Source organism: Corapipo altera, unplaced genomic scaffold, assembly GCF_003945725.1.
Source record: "Corapipo altera isolate COAL_440 unplaced genomic scaffold, ASM394572v1 24, whole genome shotgun sequence".
NCBI lineage: Eukaryota > Metazoa > Chordata > Aves > Passeriformes > Pipridae > Corapipo > Corapipo altera.
Window position 1 is genome coordinate 4,440,005 of NW_020884903.1, and position 19,435 is coordinate 4,459,439.

General features: G+C 37.4%; 1 protein-coding gene across 3 annotated transcripts in view; it reads left to right on the forward strand.

Annotated features, from left to right (window-relative positions):
- LDLRAD4 (low density lipoprotein receptor class A domain containing 4) overlaps positions 1 to 19,435 on the forward strand; it is a 284,547-nt gene that overhangs the window by 36,575 nt on the left and 228,537 nt on the right. For all 3 annotated transcript variants that reach the window (XM_027650874.1, XM_027650870.1, XM_027650871.1), the window contains exon 2: positions 7,336 to 7,466. The gene's annotated coding sequence lies outside the window, so the exon portion shown is untranslated. The remainder of the gene's footprint in view (positions 1 to 7,335; positions 7,467 to 19,435) is intronic.

The following is a 19,435-nucleotide window of genomic DNA, read 5'->3' on the forward strand; positions in this document are numbered from 1 at the left end:
TTGTGCTGTGGCTACTGTTAATGCAGAAACACATGGGAGTAAGTGGAATCAGTTTCCCATCACTAACTCCTACAAATCCCTGTCATATCTTTTCAGAATTCAGATGGGTGTACCCACACCCTCTGTGGTGGGCTTAACAGGAAACAGCTAGGATGGGAGGTTGGAAAGACACGCTTTCCTGCACCATTAACTTAATGATCAGCAAAAATGAGCAAATAGGGCGATGGATATTAGTGTATTAATCTAGTAAAGAATAGTTGCAATTTGAATAAGATCAAGGAGAAGACTTGGGAGAAGCTCTAAATTGCTGACTCTGAAAATTTTCTGAGGCTATGCAGTTACTGGCAGTCCTACACATCTGGCAGATAGCAGGAAAATATTTTAATTTTTTAAAAAATATTACTTACTTTCTGACCCTCAGATTAAAAATAGTTATAAAATTGAATAAAGTCTTGTCTTTACTGAAGAGGAGATATTGTTATTACTCTGCTTGTGCCATTTCTTGGTTATATATGCAGCCATATATAAAGGGGATAGGTTGGCAGTCCCTTAAATTCCCTGGATGTTTGGCTTCAAAATAAGCAAGTGGTTATGGATTTTTCTTTTTAATCAAAAGAAAATCACATTCCTTTTTCCCTAACATCTTGTCTGCAAAGATGCAGAATTTATGTATTACAAGGATAATATCTACTTCATAATGCAGTTTTTACAAATGCGTTATCGGAACAAATACAAGCTCTGCGGGAAGAGTCAACTTTTCTTTTACAAAGGGAAATGCCACCTTTCAGAGTAATTGAAGCTGTTTGAGGGGGTGAATGTGCAGGTGAATTAGAAAGATCTGGATGTCATTCAGAGGTATTTGACAACATTCTGTACCAGTAAAAAAACCAAGCAGCTGTGCATGAAGAAGGAGAGTCATGTCATGGACTAATATGTGGGTAAAAGATGGGAAGAATAAGGTAGTCCCTTCTGACAGTCACCAGAGTAGTTGGACTGGTTGATGCATTCATCATATAAAAAGTATACTGAAAAGGAGCGCCTTGATGAAGTGAGAAAGGGTGCTGATGATACTCATCGGCTCGTGGTAGTAAGGTTGAAGTGAACCATGAAGAATTGGAGTAGTGCCTGACATGGTGTGTGACTGAGTCGTGGAAGGGCAATGAAAATTCAGTGCAGATAGATGGCAAATGGTCTACATGGGGAAAAAAAATTACTGTGATTCTGCTAAAAAATGGTGAGCTTTGAGCTCACTGTTACCATGAGTGAGTCATTTACCAGGTTATGATAAACAGCAGTGTAAAACAGGAGCTCACTGCTCTACACTGATCAGAAAAGCAAATCCAATGCTAGGAAATATTAATAAAGGAATAGAGAATTAAAGAGATGGCATCCTTGTTGCCACTGTGTAAGTTCATGGCTCACTAGCATCTTGTATCGTGCAGTTCTCATCCTCTCAGATCAAAACCAATACAGTAGGATGAGAAAAATTTGGAAAATGCATCAGTTTTAAGAGATACAAAAAGGCTTATGTACATGGGAAATAGGGATTCTTTATCCTGTCAGGAAGAAACATTAGAGGATATTCTTGAGGTCTGCAGTATTATGAGTGGTGGGAAGAACCTGTGCAGGTTCCATTGTTCATTGTCTCTTTCAACACGAGTCTTAGAGGAGGCATCAAGTAAAATAAAAGCAAAAAGTAGAGGTGGGTCTTCTTAAAACACTGTACCAAAGACTATTATATTTGCTGAAATTTTACGTGGGTCCACTTTCTGACAGTATGGAGTCTCAGGTTTGGTGCAAAAAAGCAGTTGTTCATGCAAAGAAAGCTAGGGGCTCTCTGCCTTAGTATTGTCATCTTAGCAACAGGGCATGGTTTTCTTGCATATGCCTTTCCTAGTTTTGGAGCTTGCACTGTACCTTGCTGAAACAGCAGGACTTCCATTGAAAGCAGAGGAGTAATGACAACACTAAGAGCTTTTATCTGTACCTTACTGGGTCAGGTAAGCTCATTTTGCTTCTTACCAGACTTCTCACTCAGTAGCAGCATACATATTCATGTTCTAAGTGCAGACACTTGCATGTCTTTTGCGTAAGTTCTGTATGTTTTATACCTTCACCCCTCTCCATCCCCAGTGCCTGCACTGTATTCTGAACCTTCACTTGAGATGTTGACAGTCTTGGCAGCCTCATCAGGGAACCATGGGCTGGCCTCTCTTGCTTTGGCTGTCACATCTGTGCTCCTTGTACTATAGCTGGTGTGGGGATTTCCGTTTCCTGGACCAGCTGGAGAGTTGGGATGTGCATGCATGAGCCTCCATTGCTCACTGAATCCTGACAGGGGACGTGCGGTTTTACCTTTTGACTCTGCTCATAGCACTAGGAGACCTTCATTTGTTTCTATTCTGATGGACACTTTCTCTTTTAGGAAGCCTATAGCATTGTTTGTGAAAAGGGCTGATACTCTTAGGTTGTGCAATGGCTGGTGTGATACCTGTGTGTAATGGACTGGTGTGTAATGTTTTGCTTCTGAAATGAGAGACAAATCTGAGGATGGTCTTGAACACAGTTGTAGAGAAAGAACAAATATCAAAGTTTAATGGGAATCCAGGTTTCCTGATGGTAACTTGTTGTGCTAACAGCAGATTCATTTGTTTCCTAATTAATCAGAAGGAGTGTTCTTTTTATTTCAGCCATCTGGTGGAGAGCATGTTGTTTAGCTTCTTGCTACTGCAAATTGGAGCTACACAGGAAAAAGGATGTTTCAACTTCTGTTTTTGGCTTGTTTTTCAAGGTTGAGTCAGTATAGAGCACATTGAAACGTACAGTAATCAGTTGCAAAGTTCAGCTTTCAAGGACTGCAAAAATTTAACTTAAATTGTCCTTCCTGAAAGGACAAGATGGTGATATTGATGATTTAATTGCTTATTATTACTTGTTTTATTCCACATAATCAATCATCAAGACAAAAGCAAAATTTCCTTAGTGAACTGCAGAACTATTCTAGGATACCAAATTTGTTATCACTTTGTAGAGAACATTCAATGTCGCTTTTACATTTCTTCTTTGGATTAATGTCAAAAGCATATTGCCTGTCAAACAATTTGTTGTTGAGTGTGCCATTAGCTTGCTAACTCCTCGCAAGGATTTTAAAACATTGCATTTTTTTTCCCTCCAGAAGTCCCTTTAGCGCAGCCTTTCTTTAGAAGGTATATTGTTCTTGTGGAATATTTTCTGAGGAGCAGTCTGTCCCTATGCGATGTTTACTGTATTTTTGCCTTGCAGCCAGCAGATTTTAGTACAAACTTGCCTGGGGGTGGCCTTGTCCTATTTTCCTCTTAGATGGTTCTGGCATTTATAGAGCTTGGGAGATCGTGCTTCTGAATTTTCCAGTCTGAAGAGCTCAAGCCAAAACAGCAGGGGAGATAGCAAACCTGTACGTTGTTTGGCTTACAGCAGCTGGGCCTGTTTTTCTTTTGACCTAAAGCAATGGCAGCTTTTCTTGTGTTTTGTGTGGAGGAGGGGGAAGGTGAAGAAGAGGAAAGCTACGTGAGGAAAACTGCTTTATCTCTGTGCTTGGAAAAACCAAGCCTTACCCCTGCCCCCACCCAACAATACTTCTTTTTGCACCCCTAGCAAAGGTATCTCCAAGCTACTTTTTCATTGCATGTAGAGATTGTTTTAGTTGGTTTGTGAATACTGATGATTCATGGGAGAAGGAGCCGTGCTTTGTCGTAATATTGCATTAAGAGTTTTGCAAAACAAACTCTTTTTATGTTGCAGTACCATAGTGCTTGCAGATTGCACTTTTCTATTAGGGGACCAGCATCTTTGCAGTTTTCAGTGACATTTGATAGCTTCCCACCAATGTGTATTTTCTCCCTTAAGTCTTGGTCACTGAAAAAAATACTCTTGCGAAGTAGGGCCCAGAGTCTCCACTGGGAAATGAACTGTGATGAATGATTGTGGGAAAATATGAAATACCCTGTAGATGGGTGGCTCAGAGAACATAACAAGTCTTCTGGTTTGGCCTTGTGCTTGAAGAACCCTTCTTGTCTGTAAACACTGTCTCTGAAGTCATTCCTGCTACATGAGGTTTCCTGTGGAAATAAGTTTCAGTGTTGCTGCCTTTGATGTGTTCTAGTCTTATATTTATCAGCAGATGTTGCAGTTAAGTTTTGCATTTATGTAACAGAAATATTTAGTTGTGCCACAGAGTGAATTTTTTCTTAGAGGAATGGGTTTGCATGTGATTGTTGGAATCCTGAGCTTATGAATTCCAGGAGCATGGAGAGTTCCCTAAAAAGTTTGTGAGAACAACAGAGAGTGTTGAGGCTTAGTACGTTTGAAGTGCAACACAGAAGAACACACAGCACGTGTGTGCCAGGAATTTCCAAGAAACTCCCAGTGATTAAACCAAATTAAAAAATATCATATTTCTGAAGATTGATAGGATTCCTGTCTGTATGTCTCCACTAGTGCGGGACAACTGGGGGACAGATCCTGAGCCCCCTCAAGCTGAACATAAGGGGAAAGAAAAAAATTTCATGCTTCTCTGTGTTTTAATGTTTTCTCCCTTTATGTTACTACGTAGTTTTTCCTTACAGATATGTGTGGATCTTCATGATGCCTGTTGTAGGTGAAACTGTTGTTTCTGCTGTAGCTCTGGCAAAGGGTGGCAGTGCAGAAGCTACACGGCTGCTCCTTTTGTGAGGAAGCTGTTGACCAGCTTCACAGTGAAAATTCTTATCTGGAATAATTTAATTGGCAGCTTTGATGAATTTCCCTCCTCCCCTCTTGTCCCCATTTGCAACTCTCTGAGTTGGTCAGTCATAAACCTAAATCATATTTCATCCTAAAGGGAATATTATTTGGACCTGTAAACAGATGCAGGAAGCAAGGAGAACGTTAGAGCAGGTGCATGTTAGCCTGGAGCTTTCTCTTTGGGATAAGAAGGGTTAGCAGAAAATTGATGCTGTAGAACCAGTGTCTCCAGTCTGTCTTGGCGCTGAACATTGTGAACGCCTCAGGCTGTCAGAGTGGGACAGGAAGGAGCTGAGCCTTTAGAAAAATATGCTGGCTTCAAAATCATTAGGTATTACGTAGACAAGTAGTCCAAATTTGCCTAACTGTTCTATATTTGTTTTCCTCTCTTCTTTCCATTCAGCAAGTCCAAGTTGCAGTATGAGGCTTTCTTTCCTTCACAGATCAATTTGTTACTAGTCACCTGACTGAAATATCCTCACGTTGCAAGTTTCATTCTTTGTGTATAGCGAGATGGTTTAAATTAGATACATTGAAAAATAAATCATATTCCATTCTGATGTGATAGTTTACCTGATATTCCTTTCATAATCACCTTTTTTCAGTACTTTTTTTTTTTTGTCTAACATGAACTTCTACTTTTTGTTGCATTTTGTTCTACAGATCTCAGTACTGAATTGTCTTCCTCTTTTTTCAGTGGTTGTCCAAATTCTGAAGGCAAAACACAGAGGACTAAGTTCCCTCTTGGTCTTTAGTGCTGCTCCTCATCTTACTTTGTCACTAAATGTAATAATTTCTATAATTTGTCTTCTGATATTTTAATACTTCTATTGCCCTTAGGATAGATTTTCTTTCAATGTTAAACTTACTCATGGAGGCTGTGATCACGACTTACTAATTTCTCTCTTCTTTAATGTTCTCAAGAATGTCTTCCTTAACATTAGGTAGCAGATCTGGTAGATTTTTTACTGGTATTAATTGCTGCATAACCAAGTGCCCTTGAAAGTCAGTTATGTAAATGAACAGCCTTGAGCTGGCCGTAAGAATGAAGCTGGCTTGAGTTTTAATTTAATAATTGAGGAATTGGAACATAAAATGGTTCTTTAAATCTAAAATAGGATAGAGTCATATTCTTTATTAGACAAATTCTAATTGCATGAACTATATCAGCAGTTTAACATTTAGTTTAGGTGATCACTGCATGCAGGTGAGCACTTTAGATGGTTATTATTAGGAAAAAGCCTTCCATTTGGTTGCCTTAGGTAATTTTAGTTCAGTATTTTGAAAGAAATTACTAGTTTGTTGTGGCTTTAAAATAACAAGTAGAGTCTTTCTTGGAATATATTCTTTACATCTGTTTTTTTTCCTTTCTTAAGTTAGCGATCATAAAAGTCGCTGTAAAAATTCATATATTTTTCCTGAATATGCATCATACGTGAATCTCTTGCCTTATTAAAAAGTACATGAGTTCTGGGCAGTGGAGGGCAGGTACATCCTGTCCCTTTCGGTAAAAGTTATTTATTGTTACATACAATATATGCAAAAACTGGTGGATGCGACGTTATTTGCAAATACAGACTTGGCAAACCTCCTCTGGAATTCGGAAAGGGTTTTCCAGCTCGACTTAGTCATTTTTTCCCAAATGTCTTGGCATAACTGATCACTCAGGAGTGACATATGGTAGAAACATGCTCTAAGGGACAAGTCTCCCGGATGGCGCACAGCACCACACAAGATAGACAGATGGTGGCTTATTCAACCTTGGAAAAAGTTTAATCCTACATATTGGCACGTCAGCCTGGGTACTGAGAGAGAGGCACACACATGCCTGTGAAATCTGAGGCAAAGCTTTTGTGAGTTTGCTTGCCGTTACTGAAAGAACTAGAAAGATTGAGCTGATACTATACTGCATGAGTATCTGCAAATTAACAGGCTCAACATGCTATCTAGAAAAAGTGATGTTCCCTAGAAAAGTGGAAATCCCAGAGGTAGCAGAATACTGCAGAGAATAAAATTTGCTGAACTTTTCACAGCTGTTTCTAGATTAAAACATGTTTATTCAACAAAACTGGTGAGTACTTACCTTAACTTATTCACCAACAGCTCTTGATTAATTGAAGTGTCTAATAGGAGAAAGGGTATTTTATGTTTTTCATGGTTTTACTTCTGTTTCAGGGCTCGGTACAGGTTTTGTGAAGCATATTACCACTTCACAGCACAGAAACTATAACCTTTCTCTTAGGTAGGTTCAAACAAAAAGTTCCAAATTCCTGATGGTAAATTTAAATTTACAGCAGAAAATGAAAACTGTACATTGCAGGTTTTTTCCTAAATAATAATTTGAGGTCAGACCTTTCACATCTTTGTGTTTAAGACAGCAAAGGAAGGGACAAAATGTCTGACATGGAGTTATAAATCTGCTTTGCATTCTTTCTGGAAACCAAGTAGTGGTAGATTGATTGATTGAATGAACTTCTGGAGTCAGGGCTGTGTTCAGTAAGGATTTTGAAAATCCTGACCCACTGAGAAGATAAAGAATTGCCAAACTTTTCCCCTACTTTCTTTTTCTTGTAGATCACACTCCATATTCACAACTAGAAGAAAAAGGAAGAATTTCCTGACTCTCTGGATTTCAAGGATGTCATTATGTTGTATTGGATGAATTTAAACTAGACAAGACTTCTTTTTGAAACACTTCAAGAAAGGTAAATGTGATTCAAACAAGCTAATCTTTTGCCAGTAGAGGAATAGTTTGGTCAAATTAATCACATTCTAGTAACATTTCAACCATAGTGTACCACAACATCATGATCTTTCGTTTACGTGTTTTAGGTGTTGATGTGTTTGTATAGATACATATCCATATATGTAGCTGTAACTAAACCTTACTAGTAATTTTTAGATGTTGGAAGATTGTGATTTTTGTGGAAGTATCTTGTTTCAAGCAATTCTCTTAGGTGAAAGAGGTGGAGAAGGAAGAGGGGAGAGAAATGAGATGCCCACAGTAGCCAGCATATTGGTAATTGCATGGATGTGGAAGACCCAGTTAATGTTTCTATTCTGCCTCGTGAGAAGAATTACTTGAAAATGAGATCCTAGTCAGTGAACTGTAAAGTCAAATGGCTCAAGCAGCATTGATTGACACATACATTTAAAATACAGTGTGGTTTGAGAGACACAGAGGGAGCTGCAAAGGCAGACTAATTCAGTAAACTATTCAGAATATGCATTGAAGAAGTAAGAGATGTCAAATTCTTACATTCATCTGAGGATGCTCTTGTGTAATATAAAGATGTGCTTATTTTTGGGCTAGCATAAACAAAGATTCACTCATCCTGTGGATGTGAGTACCCTTCAGGTATTTAATTTTTTGTCACCCTTTTCTTCCTTTTGCTGTGCATCATTATGAGAAATGGTGACTATAGCATAGCCAACCTGAAACCCTACAATAATTGCTGCAGAACTAGTGTGCTTTTTCCATTTTATCTTTTTCTATCTACTATAACTAACTATTATAAGACTTAGTAAATAAAAATTTTAATAATTCTATTTTGTGCTCAAGTGCACAGTCAGAAAAATGTGACAGACATCAGTTTGCTCTCTTCTAGACCCTAGAAGAGTTTCTTACATACTGCACGGAAGCAGTGAGTGTTTTGGTGACCCATCCAGTCCACTGAGACAGAGTCCTACCTTGGTGTCAGGAAACATGCCTGTGGGCCTTCCAGACATCGTACATTTGTGTGAGAGAGAACTATAATCTGATGAGATGATTAAAGTTCTACAGATTCACAGCTGACACCTTTTTGACCCAGATCTAAAGTTCAGACTCAGAAATACTTCAGTCCCTTGAAATTTTAGGTCATGCTTCATAGAATTGCCGTTTTCATAATTTATAGGCTGAGCGTGATCCTATCATTGTTGGACTGCTGAACGTCGGTGTGTGTGAATCAGCCATCTGCTGTCAGGGCTGAGTCTTGTATCTCCCTAGCCAGTGACAGTGGAGGTCATTAAACCATGACGAGACTTTGTCAGATGGGAATGGTTCAAGGGAACAACATGGCTGTGTCCAAAAAAAGCCACTTCTGCTTACTGGTAGTAATGACATTTAGAGGTCTGAAATGGAGAAAGAGAAGTTTTAATAGAGGAATGGAGACTTTGTGAAGACAGAGATGTGAAAGGCTTGGATGTTTGAAAGGCACAAAGACTGGCTTTTGTAGCAGGCTTTTCAGTTAATCTTGGAACCAGATGAGGAACAGAGAAACTGTCTACATAGGAGAAAAGGAAACTTCAAGATTTGGAAGAGAAGCTGCATGGAGTCCTTGGGTCACTGACCTAAGAGTGGTAAGGAAGCAGATATAAAATGCATGTACGTAGTCTCATTTTATTTTGTCTAGACTTGCATACCTTTTACACTTCCCAAGTGGAGAGTGATTTGGTATTTTGGAACTCGTACAAAGCTTGTTCATGTTTTGCTTCAACCAACAAATGTCCTGGAAACCCAGCATACCTGCAAGGTTAGATCCTTGTGTTAAACTTGCTGTGAAATCTGAGCAGGATGTGGGTTAGCACTAATGATGGGATCCCGTGCCATCTTGCTCTGCCAGGTCCTGTTTCTTTGGAGATACAGCAGTCAACACCAAAGAAAAGTCATGCAGAAACTGAGAAAAATATTTAGCATGAAATAACTGATCCAAACCAATGGAGACCAAAGATGGTTGAGAAAGGCCAGACACAACTGTATGTGCACCAGTGGGGATTTTACCATACTAGTTCATGCAAATTGCTGCTGGGCTATTGAGAGTGATTCTGAAGGTAAGGTTGAGCTGAAACTTTAAAAATCAGGACTAAGACATCTTGCTGCACACCTCATGGAATATATTTAGGCTTTATTGGTTGCTGCTGGTTCAAAAATGTGCTCTCAACAGGCGTAGCCAAACAGGAGGAAAGAACAATTTAAAAATCCTTATATATGCAGTAATCCAGTGGTAGAAAACTGTGAAGTTGTAATTGTCTTCTACACGTCCCCCCCTTCATGTTGGGAGAATTATTTTTAGATACTAATTTCTAATTTAGTATTTAGTCGTCTTTCTTTCTCTTCCTCCTCCCCAAAAATCTCCTCAGACTCTGATGATTTAAAAATGATACCATGCAGAGTTGATGTAACCATATGTAGGTTGTGCATTGGAGGTGTGATGTACCTCTCTTACAATCGTAAATGCAGGTAAAGCTGAAAATGGCTGCGTTCACTTTTATGCTGTCTATCCCCCTTTGTTCTCTCTCCCTCCCCCTTCTGCTTGTGCTCACTTGCTCTCTCTTTAGTATAACACAGTTGAACAGCAGTGAAGTGTAAAATGTGCTTTTGCCAAGGTCAGTTTCTTGTGATTACTCGCCTGTGGCAACTTATGCCAGTTGCAACAGACTGAGTCTCAGCAGTCCACAAAGTCACACTGGTGCTTATGCAGAGGACACCCAGTGTAGGTTATAGTAACCGTAGTCTGGAATAGCTTGCAGTGCTGCTGAATTTTAGCTGCTTTATTTAACTCTTCCGATGTAGCTTGTGCTTGCTTCAGTGGTTTGGAGTCTGCTCCATGAAACACTAGGCTGTCCTGTGCTCTAGAGACCCTTCAGGAAGATTTTGGGTAGATTAAATTCTTGTTGTTAGAAGTTGTTTCTTTTCTTATGGTGCATTGCTCAAATTTCAGGAATTATTCATAAATGAAGAGAAGATAAAATAAAGCATCATGGACACATGCATCTTTTTTTTTGTGATTGGCCTGCTTTTGGAGAAAGTCTTATCAAATACTGCCCTATTGACATTGACACAAGAGAAACTGTGTATCTACATAGTAAGAAGTATTATAGAAAAATATAAGAAGTAGTTTTAAAGCAAAAATTTAAAAGATGATGACTTAGTCTTGGTACTGTCTTTAAAAATGTACACATTCATAAGCATCAAATATTTTTTTGTTTAAAAGCTAAAAATAATTTTGACTCCTGTGACGGGGGAATGAATGTGAGATTCCAGAACATTTTTTTTAGGAGATAAGATTTGTTGGATCCCATTTTGTTGTGCACACTGAATGTGGAAGTGGTAGGGACCTCCACTTTCATTCTCCTTTCTTACATGGGAGGAACCATATCCCTTTATGGAAAAATGCTATATTTAGAACAGAAAAGCAAGGACTTCCTGTGTTGTTGGTTTATTTGTATTATCAACAATATATATGATTTTAAATTCATTCTGGAAATACTTTTGAAAGAAACGTTTAGCTCGAGCTGTGTGATAGTGACTTTGAGGTTACCTGTTTATCACTACTGACAAGTAGAGAGGCAGTAAAGAAATCTAGATGATCAACTGAAGGGTAGAGCTGAACTTTGGTGACCTCTGAAATTCAATTAAGTCCAAAATTTCATTGCTTAAAATTGATTATGCATTTGATTAATTTCAAAAATATGTGTTGCTGTATTAAGCACTACTCTCTCATGTTTGCTTTGGAGTGATTCCTGAGCACAAGTAAAATAATGGCTCAGCAATTGAGTCTTGATCCTATAAACACCCTTGCACAAAGCACACAACAATATTCCTGTTGTGCTTAGTGAAACTCCCCACAAAACAAGGTGAGGATTCAGAATTAAAGTCATTTGAAGCTCCTTATGAGGACTTAATCCTGTATTTTCTGTTTAGTCTTGCTTTGAGGTTTACAAGAAGTATTTTTTATCAAGGAATATGTTACTTGTTGCTTTTTTGCCCACATGGAAGACAGTTAATTTAATATTTTGTTTCAAAAGTGACATTTGCTTGTTTGGTTTTCATAACCTGTATCGTTCTACTGCTATTACAGACCCTATTCCATTTAATAATGTTTGTATTGGCCCAGCTCTTACGGAAGAATATGCTATGAGAGCTGTGTCTAGTCTTTGTGAAGACTGATCTCTGTACTCCTTTTTAAGTTGGAAATTTATGGTGGAGATTAGCAGTATATTGTGTGTCTATACTGTGGTATATAGGCCTGTAGTACTTAGAGTGGTAAGTGTTGTCTTCTAATTGTTAGAGGAACAGTGGAAATGAATGTTCCCTGTAGGAGGAAGCAGCTGTACTAGAAGAAGCTGGTCTTCAGTCAGCTGAGAAATGAGCAAATGGGTGTTCTTGGGTGCGGTAGTATAGAAAAGGTGCATTGTCTGTGCTCACCAGAACCTGTTGCAATTATTTCCTTGTATCTTAAGGAACTTGAGGAAAGGAAAGAACTATTCAGGCACTGAAGTTTTTTTTGGAACATTCCTAATGATGCTCCTGCAGTGGGTTGCTGCTGCTGCCTGCTCTGAGGATTTCCTCATCAACACGTTAAACACGAGCAAGCAGTTGACAATTGAGATGGAAGAAGTCTGCACAAAACCCTGAAGTCGTTCAAAATTCCATGCAGAGCTCCTAACTGACTTTTAAAAATTCATTAGAACTTCACTGCTTCCCAAGTTCTTACCTCCTGAGTTCTGGGTGATAAGAGAAATGCTTTGCTGCACACAGTAAATGTTGTGGGTATTTTTGGACAGGTGAAATTCCAGAGCCCTTGAAGTCTTTCAGGATTTGCAGCCAAATTTTTTTTTTCTTAATTCATGGATGGAGATCTGAAAGCTTGTTAAGGGATTTATTCATACAATTCCTACCAGTTTTAAAGGAAGTTCTCTATGTCAGTGTCCTGGTCAGCTTTGAAACATTTACTGAGCTAATATGGATGAGCTGGAAATACGCATTTAACCTATGGATAGAATCCTACTTCTGTAATTCTTCTCCAATTTGTGAGTATCAGAAGACATTTCCCTTTCTGAAGGCAACCGCTACACTCTTGTAGAAGTAGGAGATTGTCTACCTACTTATTGCTTTATTAATTTCATTAGAAGCAAACTAGAGAAATGAGTAGTAAATTTGTGTTGTGCAGCAAAACATTTCTTTTTTTTTTTTTTTCTCTCCAAAGTCAATATTTCTTTTCCTTTTCTTGGCAACAGGAGTAGTATCTCCTCATAACCATTCTGTTCACATTCTGGGGACTATCTGTGAACTAGGAGCCAGGTAAAGAGAAGTCAATAAATTTAGACAGAGAAAATATTCTCAAGTTCCTTATAAAAGATCTTTTTTCCAAATAAAGATCTGAGTTAATCTGAGGGAGCACTAACTTTGTGAGTTATCATGCATACATCCTTTGAAGATGAAGGGGAAACTAGCTGATAAATCTTGAGGGGGTTTTTGTGTTTTCTATTTTAATGGCAAGTTTATCTTTAAGCTTCTAACAGCTTTTAATAAATGTTTTACATTTCAGTTATGACAGGACAGTATCATCCTTATAGTTTTCTTTGTCAGATGGGAAAAATTCAATGATTAGAAAGTGAGATCGGGAGGCAGGGTTTCTTATGGTTTGTTACTTATGGCTTTGACACCTGAATCACTGCATGGACTAGGACAGTCTATAACATGACTTTAGCTTCCCCATGGGAAATACTGACTATAATTTCCTGCCTCATGGGTGCATATGAAGATTAACCTCATGGAATGAGTGAAGTATTTATTAATAAATGGTCGTTACTGATATGTCACTTACTTGTTCATAGCAGTGACATTGCTAATATATTACTCCTGAGTGGAATGTAAATGAGCACATAAACCAAAAGACATTCATTCAAGTAATTGTCATCACCCTGTTTAAATGCATGTTCTGTTCAATAGTGTCCCTGTTAGTGCTCACTGTTTTGATGATTTAAAAAATACTAAAGAGGAAATGCCACCAAATACGAAGGGAAAACTCAAGGTCGTGCTTACTTGTTCTGTCTTCACATCACAGTGGCTGGAGTGTCTTTGATTCTTTAAAGGCCTGTTAATTGAGAATGTAAGTGAAGTGGCATACATTTAAATCCAGCTACATTTTAGAAGTTTAATCTCATTGCATGTTTTCTGCAGTACAGGTATGATGTATGATGAAGTGTCCAACAGCAGCGTGGCTTTTTAGTTTTTCTTTTATTTCTCATAATTTTCATAACTGGGGTTAAAGAGAAATAAAATATTTTACCAGTCTGTTTCTAGTGTCAGAGCTGTCATTTGGTCTGTGATGAGAGATGTGAGAAAATGAATATTACTTTACATTCCTTTCAGTGGTCATTTTGAAGGATGTGATTGAACAGCAAGGTCATACAGCGTTTTGGAGGAATTTTCTTAGATTCTTTTATTATTTTATTTGCTCCTTAATGAAAAAGGCCCCCGGATCTTTTTTTTTTATTTCTTTGTAGATTTAGACTTCTTTATTTTTTCTACTATACTTTAAATGTTAAAAATAATCTTGTGATAAATGTCCTTTGGGCTTAAAATGGAATTACGTCACATAGCCTCTGTTTTTGGGTTGGATTGGAAAGAAAGAAATGAGATAAATATGCAGTGCAGAGGATGGGGAATGTACTTGAAAACCCAATTTTGCTATAAAAGCTGAGACCCAGAAGTCATTTTTGACACAGTGCTTGGTATCTGATCTGTAGTCTTAAAGTGGCAGTGGTGATCCTTCTTGCACCTCTCAGTTCTCTGCTATAATCTCATGGAACTCATCTTTTTTTAACGTTGTAGTCCAGTTTACCTAAACGTTACATTTGAAAAAAAAAACCACAAAGGGCAAATTAAGCAACTTTATTGAATCTCAGCTGCTTTTATAAATTTGATATTGGCAATGATTGAGTTGTGCCATAAAGGTCTCATTCCCTTTGCCCCAGTGGTGGACACTGGAGTTTGTGCCCCACAGCTGTGCAGAAGACAGCTTAGGAATGCAGTCCGACATGTCCTCTGCAAGATTTCACTGCCTGCAGGAGCTGCTGAAGGTTACCGGTCATGGCTTTATACCCTTGTGGTGAACATACATAACAGAATTATTCAGAACTGAAGGGACACAGTGAATTTATTGTTATATTTTTGTAATTGGAGTTTGAGTTTCTGTATTACATTATTGATGGAGCTTTTTCTCTCTCAAGAATTAAATCTGAAGGAATGAGTTATGAATCATACTTTGTGTCCCACTTACAGGCTAATTCATCAATGAATTTTCTTCTGGCATGATTTGGGGGAATTGCCAGTTATTTTTTTCATATGTGGCTTTTAATTATTGTTGACTGTTGAATAGAGATAAAGCAGTCCAACTAAACACCTGATTTTATTTAGTTTTGTGCTTCTAAAGAGTCACATCATACAATGAAGTATTGTATGATTGCATAAGAGAGATAGTGGGCCGTGGTTTTCTGTTTCTTCAGTGTTAATATCAAACAAGAACAGTAACAAGTAAGTACTAGGAGCTCATTATTATTAGTTATTATTATTATTAGTTTTCAGATGATTAAGATATATTTAAAAAAAAAGTTATGTATGAAAAATATCACCTGCAAATAAAGCCCCAAGCACAAAGCTTTTGATTTCTAGATTTTCTTTAAGCTACTGATGATACAATGATAATATGCATTTGTACACAAATTACACTGGTCATGTAACTTCTACCATACTTAATAGTCCTTATTTTATTGGGTAACATTATTTTTAGTGGTACATTTATCTTGTAATATAACCAGACACACAACATTTTCAGTGCTAATTTTGTGGAAACTTGAAAAGCAAAGCTCAACTTCAGTAGTGCTTTCTAAGTTTACAAATATATAATAATGTAGAATTAACGCATTAAAACACTATAAGAATATTTTCTTTTTCTAAGAGCAACTGTATTTTTTTTTATATTAAGCGGTTTTGTACTTATTTTTTCCCTATATCCAGTATCTAAATACTCTTTATGTCTTTTGTAGAAGCTATAAGAGCTTTTACTTAGATTCCCAAGCCTTTTGGTTTTATTTGCATACATTTGTTAGCCTCAGTAACTGTATTCTTATATACAAACAATAAATAGTTTAATCTGTTTGATATTCTGTAATCTCTCCTCGCTATACATTCGTTGTCAGAACTTGACTCAAGGGCTTTGTTTCATGCAGTGAAACATTTCTTCCCCTATGATCTGTAAGATGAAGCTTTATGAGACATTTCCTTAAGAAATTAAAGTATGTATTTTTTCTGTTGTATATGAAGACTCAAAATCTATATCTTCACTCCTTGAGCAATGAATAGATACTTTATCCTTTAACTGAAGTGAAATTCTGAACTGAAGTATCTTTATTTGATGATTTAAAAGTTGTTGGAGCAACAAGAGAAGGCAGAAATGTGTGACAGATGTGTAGGATATCCACATGCACAGACTGTGGGCAAATGAATATATTGTAGGTAAGATGCATGGATTCTCTCTGCAGGTACGTGAGAACCCAGACTCGTCTCCTGCATCCTGTTGGCATGTGGTCATTCATCTGTGGGGAATGAAATCCACATGGCTAAATCAGGCTTCTTAAATTATTGGCATTAGTTTGAGCCAAATATTTCTTTTGCATTACACAACGAATGGGAAAACTTTCCTGCCAAGGAAGGAGCAAAACTGAATGCTAAATGTGGCAGTAGTATTTACTGTAGAGCTTTTCACCAAAGCATAATCTTCTCTCGTAAGACCACCTCTTAATTGCAGGTAACTTTCTCCTCCTTTCAAACTGACCAAACAGCTGTCCTTAATTCAAAAAGTAAAGAAAGACTTGCTCTCAAATTCCCCATTTCTGTTCTCTGCTGGAGGCATCCAGTTTTGTTGATAATGACCTAATCTGTTGCATAACCGGAGAATACTGAGCCTGCTGCCATTGCCTGCTTCTTTCTTGGCACTGTTGGAAGGCTTCAAAGAGAGTCTGAATGTGTGAGGCGACTGCTCTACCAGCAAGACCAAGGGGATCAAAGCATACATTTAGAAATGGAAAACAACAAAAAGAGAAGCGGTTAACACAGAGTTGCAGTCCTGAAACTGAAACTGGTCTCACAAGAATGAACTATTTTGAAGTTGAGGATAATTACTATAAATTCTATAGAGCAGGAAAAGATCAGGAATTTTTAAGGAAAATTCATCAAGGTTTTATTTTGTAGTATTTTGATATGAGGAAGATTATTATTCAAAAATGGATGTGTTGACAATTATATGCAATTGAATTGGTTTTGTATGATTTTATGTTGCATCACTGCTTTCTTGGCTTCTCTAGTGTTTTCAAATAGTAAGTTCTCAAATGAAATCAGTTGAAAAATTACTTGAAGAAAAAAGATTTGTGGGAAAGTTTCACGTAGGGATATTCTTTGAAGGTTGGACAGTTGTTTCAAGATTGCATTTAATGATCTTGGGAAAAATAAAGTTGTTTGTGGTGTGGAGGATTTTTTAAATTTTTTTTTATTTATTTTTATTTTCAATTTCATAATAAACGGAAAGAATTTCTTTTCATATTATTCCCCCATGTTTTGGATGAAAATTCCTGATTGCTCAGGAGATATCTAATTTATGAGCATTTAATTTATCTTTCAGTCATATTCATGAATCAAGATTATAATTCCTTGTACTTTAAATATGGTTTACATTACAATGCAACATTGGTTTAAACTGATCCTTTTTCTGTGTCAGATGTTAAATTTTTTTTTTTTTGCAATTCTGAATGTTTGTCTTTAATTTCATAGGAAAAATCTTAGTATTTACCTGTGCTAATTTATTAAGGTGTCATACTGGAAATGTAGGAATCTCAACTCCATGTTATTAGGAAAACTTTCTATAATATACACAATATTATGCAAAAAGAAACCGTGGGACTTTCATGGTGCCGACTTTAGAAAGTGTCCTTATCCATAGTCTATTTGTCCCTATCATTTACTGTGCTAGTACTTTGTGGTTTTTATGATAGGGGAAATGACAGTAACGTGTTTTTTCACACTCATTGACTCCCTATATAAGGGAGGCAAAGGAAAGTTGGAGGTACAATAAGTTTACTCTCCCTACTGTCCTTGTTACTGTGTAGTCTTCCGTATGATGGGCCAGTGTTAATGGTAGTGGTTATGCCTTTTTTTTCCTGTGGTGGTCTGATGACTGGCATGTGTATAGTGTTTCTTATATGCTGTGAATCCTAGGAAGAACTGCAAAGCACAGTGTGATTACTCTTGATAGAAATGCACTAAAGCATTGCATCCTGATAAAGTGGATGATACTTCCCACACATAAAATCTTTGAAATATTGTTTAACTAGCGTTTTGGTCTCCAGTGTTAGAAACACTCCATCACTCCCTTTTCCCCCTCCTCTTTAAGAGCAGATTCCTTACTATGTGTATTTGCAACATTTTAAGTTCTGATGATACCTTATCCTACTGGTTACAGGAGGCAGCCATAGTTGTGATGATGACTGCTTCCTTGGACTACTTTGCCCTCTGTGGTGGTGTCTGTTTCTTCAGTGATCCTTCCTTGTGGGGTGGGAAAGAAGGAATACTCAGTCAGGTCAGAGCCTCTCAGCTGCAAAACTCTAGCTACATTTTAAAGAACATGAGCAATCTGTATCTTTTGAAAGATGTGTTAGATGTATTCAGAAATTATCCTGAGGGTCACAGAGGGTATTTTACTTACCCAAAACTACCCCATACCCTTTCTTGAAAGCATCAGTCTTTGAAACTTTTCTTATAAAGTCTATCTTTTTAACATGGGCCAAACAAGATATTTTTCTTTCCCCTCATTCATGAAAGAGCTGAGTTGTTCTGACTGAAGTTAAATTACTGTAAAAATTAAGACTTAAGGCAGAGACTCATCATAAAAAAAAAATAATTCAGATACATTTTTAAAGCTTAGTACTTTAAAGAGATGGACAGTGCTCTGATCCCTAATTGTAATGCTGAGAATCAGCTGCATTGATCCTATCTCTTGCTGGAGAAGCATTATCGGGTTTTTACTAGTTGCCATAAAAAAGTTACTTGGTACACGTTAAATAGCTGTTTAATCTTTTGTTGTATTTCTGTCTGTTGTTTCCTTACTAGTAAAATAGATCAGTGTCAGTGAAGTTGTATATACTTAGAGGAGCCTCCTCTTGTCCTCTTTTTTGGGTCATTGAAATCTCTGCTTTTGAGAGGCTTTTGTACTTTGTTTTCATGTTGAGGGTATTTTTGACAGGGAGTCAATGCTCAGATTGCAGTTTTAGTTACTATGGAGAAACTTTCCCACAGAAAGGCTTATGCTCTATTTTCTGAAGATGGTTAAACACTGAATTTGCCCAGCTTCCTCTTAACCTGCAGTTCTGAAGTTCATTTCGTACCAGTTTTCTTTAGACTGAAAATTCTTTTGGCTCAGACATACTTCCTTTTAGCCTTTGCAATCTGTAGTGTTCTAATGGAAAAAGGAAAAGATGAGGATCAGGACAAAAGAGAACTATATCTAAAAGCCTGCATATGACAAGGGAATTGAATGTAACTGTAGACTGATTGTTGGGTTTTGTTGAAAGAGAACTATCACATGGCTGTCTTGGAAGTGAGTTTATTGGAGATTTCGGGTATATACTGATGTATGTCAGTTCCTCCACTTGTGGATTTGGTTTCCCTACGAAGGTGCTAGATTGTGGTGGTTTTATGTTGTGGAGCTGGTAAGAGTTGTTTAAATAAGTTTGTTTCCATGGGGAAAAATTCCTGGATCTGGGCTGAATGGCAACAACACGTATAATTTGGTTCTTATGTAGTTGTGAGTTTTTTTACTGATACTTTCTGTAGTTTTTCTTTGTGTCTGCTGTA